This window comes from Triticum aestivum, chromosome 2B (genome assembly GCF_018294505.1).
Source record: "Triticum aestivum cultivar Chinese Spring chromosome 2B, IWGSC CS RefSeq v2.1, whole genome shotgun sequence".
NCBI classification, from domain to species: Eukaryota; Viridiplantae; Streptophyta; class Magnoliopsida; order Poales; family Poaceae; genus Triticum; species Triticum aestivum.
Window position 1 is genome coordinate 620,541,341 of NC_057798.1, and position 8,408 is coordinate 620,549,748.

Below are 8,408 nucleotides of genomic sequence, written 5' to 3' on the forward strand. Positions count from 1 at the left end.
ATGTTCTCTGATAGAAACTTTGGAGAGATTCTTTGTTGCACGTTGACGGATTGTTATATGATCTAATTATGTTATCATTGTTGAGAGAACTTGCACTAGTGAAAGTATGAACCATAGGCCTTGTTTCCAAGTATTGCAATACCTTTTAGCTCACTTTTGTTACTAATTACCTTGCTATTTTCATATTTTAAAATTACAAAAACCTATATCTACCATCCATATTACACTTGTATCACCATCTCTTCGCCGAACTAGTGCACCTATACAATTTACCATTGTACTGGTGTGTGTTGGGGACACAAGAGACTCTTTGTTATTTGGTTGCAGCGTTGTTTGAGAGAGACCATCTTCATCCTACGCCTCCCATGTATTGATAAACCTTAGATCATCCACTTGAGGGAAATTTGCTACTGTCCTACAAAACTCTGCACTTGGAGGCCCAACAACGTCTACCAGGATAAAGTTGCATAGTAGACATCAGGCGGCCCCCTTTCCATAAAACACCGGAGAGAAAAGGGAAGGAGGAAGAGAGAAGGAAGGGGGATGAACCCCCTCTTTTCCTTCTCCCAATCTGCCTCCTGCCATAGGGGGGGCCGCCACCCCTTGTGGGCTGGTGGGCTCCCTACTCATGGCCCATATGGCCCATATATTCTCCCGGGGTGTCCGGTAACCCCTCCGGTACTCCGATAAATACCCGATACCTTCCGAAACGCTTCCGGTGTCCGAATACCATCATCCTATATATCAATCTTTCCCTCTCAACCATTTCGTGACTCCTCGTCATGTCCGTGATCTCATCCGGGACTCCGAACAACATTCAGTCACCATATCACATATCTCATATAATACTATATCGTCAACGAACGTTAAGCATGCGGACCCTACGGGTTCAAGAACTATGTAGACATGACCGAGACACCTCTCTGGTCAATAACCAATAGCGGAACCTGGACTCCCATATTGGCTCCTCCATATTCTATGAAGATCTTTATAGGTCAAACCGTTATGACAACATACGTAATTCCCTTTGTCCATTGGTATGTTACTTGCCCAAAATTCGATCATCGGTATCTTCATACCTAGTTCAATCTCATTACTGACAAGTCTCTTTACTCATTCTGTAATACATCATCCTTCAACTAACTCATTAGTCACTTTGCTTGCAAGGCTTCTTGTGATGTGTATTACTGAGAGGGCCCGGAGATACCTCACCGATACTCAGAGTGACAAATCCTAATCTCGTTCTATGCCAACTCAACAAACATCTTTGGAGATACCTGTAGAGCATCTTTATAATCACTCAGTTATGTTGTGACGTTTGATAGCACACAAGGCATTCCTTCGATATCCGGGAGTTGCATAATCTCATAGTCGAAGGAATATTAATTGACATGAAGAAAGCAATAGCAATAAAATTGAACGATCAATATGCTAAGCTAACGGATGGGTCTTGTCCATAAAATCATTCTCCTAATGATGTGATCCCGTTATCAAATTACAACTCATGTCCATGGTTAGAAAACCTTAACCATCTTTGATCAACGAGCTAGTCAAGTAGAGGCTCACTAGGGACACGGTGTTTGTCTATGTATTCACACATGTATTTAGGTTTCTGATCAATACAATTATAGCATGAATAATAAACATTTATCATGAATAAGGAAATATAAAATAACAACTTTATTATTGCCTCTAAGGCATATTTCCTTCATCCTCCCCATTCACCTCGTCTCCCTTTGTGTCGCCGTTGTTCCCTCCTCTCTCTCTCTCTCTCTTCCAGTTCCAATCCAACTAGTGAAGTCCACTATATTGTTAGGCATATCTCTATAAATAGTAACATGTTTAACTATACCCCAAACATATTTGGCTATGGCACAACCAAATAAAAAGGGTTTTTTATTCCCATCATTATCACAGGATCGACGCTTCTACTCTTTACCTTTCCAATTTCGATTAGCAAGAATATCTCTAGTTAAGATACTTTTCCTGAGAGTCGGCCGCATAAACACTTTGACTTGCAAAGGCACTTGAACGACCCATAGTTTTCTATGTTCGCATTTATTTGGTCTAGTTTTCAAACAATTATAAAGGGACAGATGTAGGATCATTTAGTATAGTCTAGAGGGTTAGGCATGAATAGACTACAAGCAAATTGAAGGGACTCTTTTCCCAATTTTAAGTTTCCTTGATAATTTTATGTTTTTATACCAATATCCTATCAAGCACCCTACACATGCAAGTCTAGTAGAGTATAACAACAAAGACAAACATTTGCAAGAGGATAAGAGTAGAGTTAGAGGAATGCAAAAAGGGCTGACTCGATGAATATGTCTTCCTGTGCTTCAGATAGTTGGCGTTATCCTACTCCATGTTGATGGAGGCTTCGAACCAACAAGATTCTAGCACCACAAATATCCCAGTTGTGAGTTCCATGAAGGAACGAGCACACGAAGGACTACCACCCACTAAGGATCCCGAAGGACTAACCAACCTATATGATCATCGCATACGCTCATGAAGGATAAGCCAGTACAAACCTCTTAGTATCTTTACAACTTGAAGACTCCCGAGAACATAGCCGACCTAGGAGGCGCACACACAAAGTGCAGTGTTTTGTCACCGGATGGTCGTCACACAGAGCGCGACTCCGTGTGTGTGTGTCTATATATATACACACACACACACGGGGTCGCGCTATTCGTCACCCTGGGTGAGGAATAGTTATTCTTCACCGCCTCTCTATTTTGACATCAATGCACCGTATTTTTAGGTTTCGTAATTTTTGTCTTATTTTATACGTAAAATGAGAACGTAAGAAAATATATACTCGCCGTAAAAAATATTTTATGTTACGTAAAGTTACGAACGTAAAAACATACATAAAATGCGATATTTCTGGTCTTATAACTTATTTTTTGTTTTCTTATACCAAATTTTATGTAGTGAATCAATATGAATGTAACTATTTGTATTCCAAACGTAATTTATTTATGAAGCGATCTTAAGATTACCTCAGGTGAGGAATAACTTATTCTGCAACCTGGGTATATATATATATATATATATATATATATATATATATATATATATATATATATATATATGGGCTATTCTGTTTCGCGAAACAGAATATTATTCTGTTACCCTACTTGAACTGACGGTTTCAGGCGGTTGTACTGATGATTTTCGTCGAAATGGGGCGTGTAATATATCGTTGGAAGCTCTTGACATCTATATTACAAATATATAGGAATTTTTTGCAAAATCATCATGGTTTAAGAGCAGTTTTCAAAAAATCATTTTTTAAAACCGAAAACGTGAAACGTATTTTGGACTCAATTTTCAAACAGTTTGTCGGAATTGAGCAAATAAGGTGGCGCCGGAAAGCTGGTAAAAATCCACATCTTCCATATATCTACTATTTTTTCAAATTATATACAATTTAAAAGTAATTTGAAAAATGGTGAAATATTGTGCGAAAAGTATTTTCGCATTTTTTTGCAAATGGTTTGTCGGATTGACACAAATGATACGGTGTTGGAAATCTATGGAAAATGCACAACTTTTTTGTATAGAAATTTTTTTCTAATTCTTTACAATTTAAAAACAAATTCGAATATGGTAAAATTTGATATTGAACGCGATTTTTTAAAAAAGTTTGACGAAATGGGGCAAATAATATATCGTTGGATAGCTATCGAAAATGCAAAACTTATCATGTTGAAAGTTTTCTCTACTTCGCAACCTTTTAAGAGTAATTTTGAATAAGGTGAAACCCATCGTGTTGTTTTTCCTGTCTAAAAAGAAGAGTACTTGTACTGATGTATGTATGTGTTTGTATTGAGGTATTTTTGGCAGTAGTTTTGAATGGTTCCAAAAAAGTGAGTACTTGAACGGATGCTCGTATGGTTTTGTACTGAGCGTGTTTTCCATATACTAGACTTTACTCTGCTTTTGCGGTATCGTTCTCCTTGTAACTTTTCAACAGTTTACGATATTATCGTCCCTGAACTTGCATGGTTTTATATCGTTGAAATGAATCACATTTTATTTAAGGAAAAATATTGTGTGTTTCTATTTTCCAACTCTACCATTTTTTCAACTTTGTTCCGGACTTCTCTCATTCCACGACCTGAACTTTTACCATTTGAATTTCCTTGGGGGTTCTTTTTGTTTGAGCTTTTTCCTAGAACTTATCTAGTACGTCGTGTTGAACTTACAACTTTTTAAATTGTGAACTTATTGTGTTTTTACAATTCCAAAGCTAGCAAGTAGTAGGAGATTCACCCAACAAAGGGGCTAATTACATGGAGCAGCCACAATAATAGCACTTGAACTTATAGAAGTGATTTTTTTGGTTTTAATTCATATTTGTTTCCTTGTCCTAACTTATAGTACCATCATCATCGAACCTACATGGTTTGTTTAGCTGAACTAAAATAAACTTTTACCCAAATAAATGTGTTGTGTTTTTTCTTTGAGCATATATTCCTCGGGTCAATAGACGAACTTTCTGAAATTTCATAGACGAAGTGACATCGTTTTATTTTTGAACTTATATGGTATTAATAATTAAACATTCACATATATGTTTTTCTCCATTCGTGGACATCAACCAAAATAAGCAGGAGAGAGCACTATCGAACTGATCACTATTTTTAACTCGTCCAAACCAATGTTTTAAATTCAAACCCTTTTCCCTTTCTTGCACAAACATCTAACTGTCATGTGCACTTTCTTTTAAGAAGTAGCAATCAAATCATCATAGACAGAAAGTTTGAACTTGCAGCTGCTTCTATGTGTACGGATTCCAGGTTCTGGTCATCCTAATTGCCTGTGTCGTGTACTTCATCCTCAACATGCTGATGTCCTTCATGCTAGTGATCGACGCCGTCATCCTGGGCTTGCGCATTGGAGGTGCCGCATCCTTAATCACTGTGACGATGTGTTTGTAATACGCAATACAAATATGTGGGAGCACAAAATAAACATTTTCAAAAAATTATTTGGTGCTAACAGGAATAGAAACAAACACTAAAGAGCATGAAAAACAGTAAATAGTTTCAGTTCCCCTAAACATGCCAATGCTACCCACAATTTGCGATAGCTAATCAGCACCCCATTCAGACAACAGTGAGTACTATCCTACAATGTTATTTTTTTATTAAACTGACCAGAAAAAAGGTACTAGCATGATTTCACAACTCATCACAATGTATATGTACATGTACTTGTTCATGTTTACCCCATTTAGATTCAGTCTATGTACATGTACTTCTCTTTTGCACCTCAACCATTGACGTGAAAAAACAATTTTATGACAGCAAAAGTTAATAAAGACTACATCTCTCGGAAAACTAGCCATGAACACATCAGTTCATAAAGTGTACATATCATTGAACATATAATGCAACTAGCGAAAAGTAACAACACAGAACATTTACTTTTTGAACACAAGAACATTTAATTTTTGTTTCTGGTGTCGCCGGCTAACTGTCATTATTTGTCGGCAGCAAAGTCCTTGAACTTGGCCTACACCAGTAGTAGAACTCACTAGTTCTGTTACCGAAAATGCAAAACACACACAAAATTCTCAAATAATGAAATCTGTAACAAATTTCCACGTTGAACTTTCCTAGTTCAGATCATTGAACTCTCCCAGCCGGCGATGCTTCTCTCAGGACAGAACCCAGTGGACCCTGCACACGGAAATCCCAGCGCGGCAATGTTAGTACTTCCCAAGGTGTTGCATCTGTACTCACTATGGCAATGTGTTTGTACTACCCAAAAACATACGCAAGAATACATGGCAAGCATTTTTCAAAATCTGTGCTCACAGGAATAGTGACAACACCTAAAGAGCATGTTCTTCTCACATCTTCCCAACTTCTCAATTAGCAGAACAACACATCTATGCATTTGATGCACACAGAGGACTACCATCAGCGCTCAACTTGGATGACTGCCAGCAACCATGGTGGACGGGCTGGTGGTGGTGCCTTACCTTTTTGTAAATCAAAGCTCCTACGTTTATGCTATACTTTCATGCAGTTCTTCACTCAAGTAATAATTTCAGTTTAACCTTGAAGAACCAACTTCAGTGTTCGAATTAGTACCTTTTTCAGAGGTGCAGACGCATCAAGAAAGAAGTTCTTGTGGAGCTTGAGGGAGCGCTGGACGTAACATGACAGGGAGCATAGAACTACCCTCTACCAGGAGGTTGACCTACAAAGGAGCATCCATTGACCACGGCGAGGCAGAGGTGCGCCGGCGAGTGATGCAGCCTCATTGGAAGTGGGCGGATGCGGGGCTGGTGTGACGTAGCCTCGTTGGATCCAGATGGCACGACCGCCGGAGAAGCCCGTACTGCGCATGAATAGAGGGGGTGTGGATATGATGTTTCTACGCATCAAATCTGCTAACAAAAATTGAGAGGAAATATTATAGGATGGTCTCAAAAATACTACATCAGGAACTAAACACCAACTTGTAATTGAACTAACCTAAATTAAACTGAAACTATAACTATTGAACTGATCTGTAACTATAACAAGAATTGTACTGAACTAAGTTTAGTAATTAAACCGAACCAAAAAAATAGTAATTTAGTAAATGAACTGATGGTCTTTTTGTTGAATCGTGCACTGAAGAACTGTTGCAGATCATATGGAAAATATACCAACGAGAAACCAGAGGTGTGGTGGCACCACTGCAGCACTTGTGTCTTTTATAACATTTTTCAAGAGAATCTGACCATACACTTGCTTGAAAATGGAACTTCTAATAAATCTATTCGGCAAGAGGCATCATAGGGTATCCTTTCTTTTCCCTATTATACCAAATACCAAACAACAAAAACTGGTTCTCATAAGCATTTCAACAAGCACCTAGACCATCAATTATTTTCATATAAGTAGCATGGAATCAAATGGAGCAACAGTAGGGCACGAGAAGAAAGAAGTAGCAGCAACACCTCAAGATCCTACCATTTTTTGTACATGATGCATCTCCCCTATCGTTTAGATACAAGAGATCATTGAGTTCACTTACTAGAGATCATTCAGTTCAATTTGTGTACATGCTCGCACGCCGCATTAGGCACCAGGCATGCACTAGCACACACGCCATGGCACACATGCAAATTCTAGTAGGCAACATGGATTATTTTGTTGCATCCATTGAACTACAGGGAGCTCCTTCGACCTGTAAGATGAACAGAAAAAAGAAAATTAAAATTTTCAAGGTTGAAATGACCATAATAATCATGTAAAACATGTAAAAATAACGACAAGTTCATGCACAATAACATTAGAAGTACACAAAAGAAACCTAAATAGAAGTTCTGTACTTTGAAATACTTCATTTTAGTTCCCAAATACTTCATTTGTTTCAAAATATGAACTTCTATATTTATGTTCTTAGAACTTATTATGTTGTCCCTGCAAATTACATGGGTGAGAGCATGGTGCTCCAATTCAATTGCATATATCTGAAACTCCACACGCGACCTGAACTTATGCATAACAATATGAGTGCAAAATACTTGTAAGCATAAGAAAAAGACATAGAGTGCACATATAATTTTCAAGATTTCCTTGATGTTCTGCATATTAAAGTAGATTTACTGAAAAGAATGCAATTTTTGAACTGAAAATCAAGTAAAAGCTGAACTCATAAATTTCAAGGTTAAAAGAACCTCCACATCCATCAAACTTCATATCATGTTTCATTTCGAAAAGCTGCAACACTATCTTTCTTTTAAGAGTACATCCACTAGGAGCCAGCAGCAATAGCTCCTCATAGAGTGAGAGAGAAAGATGGGCGAACACACCTATTGCCGAGCACAGATAGCGACATGGTGCTGGTCATCACGGAGAAGTAGAACTACCCCGTCATCTTCAGCAGCACCACCGACTCTTCGCAAGCCATGTGTGGGGAGGCGGGGCCAGCGCGCTGAAAGGAGGAGGCGCTGCGGGATGCGACGATGGCTTTTTTCTGATGTACCATGCTTTCTATTTTGATGCTCACACTAGCTAGGTCTGTAGAAGTTGTTCGATGAGTTGTTATGCAAGTGGAAATACAGAATCTTTTAGAGCTCAATTTCTTGTGGAGGAAGTGGAAGAAGGATTAACTAATATTTGGTCTTGGCACAGTAAATATATTTGAACCTAGAAAATTTAACCGGTTGAACTGAGACAGTCAAACTGGTTAGCACATCTAGGTATAATGAGATTATTTAACTAGTTGAACTGAGATAGATTAGCACCACTAATCCACCATGTGATTTTGTTCATAGTTTAGAAAATACAAAAATGACTCCCATTACAGTAGCTGAGCAAGCATCAAATTGTTCCTAAAACTTCCATTCCTAGAACGATAATTAGTGTACATTCCAACAAGAATTAACA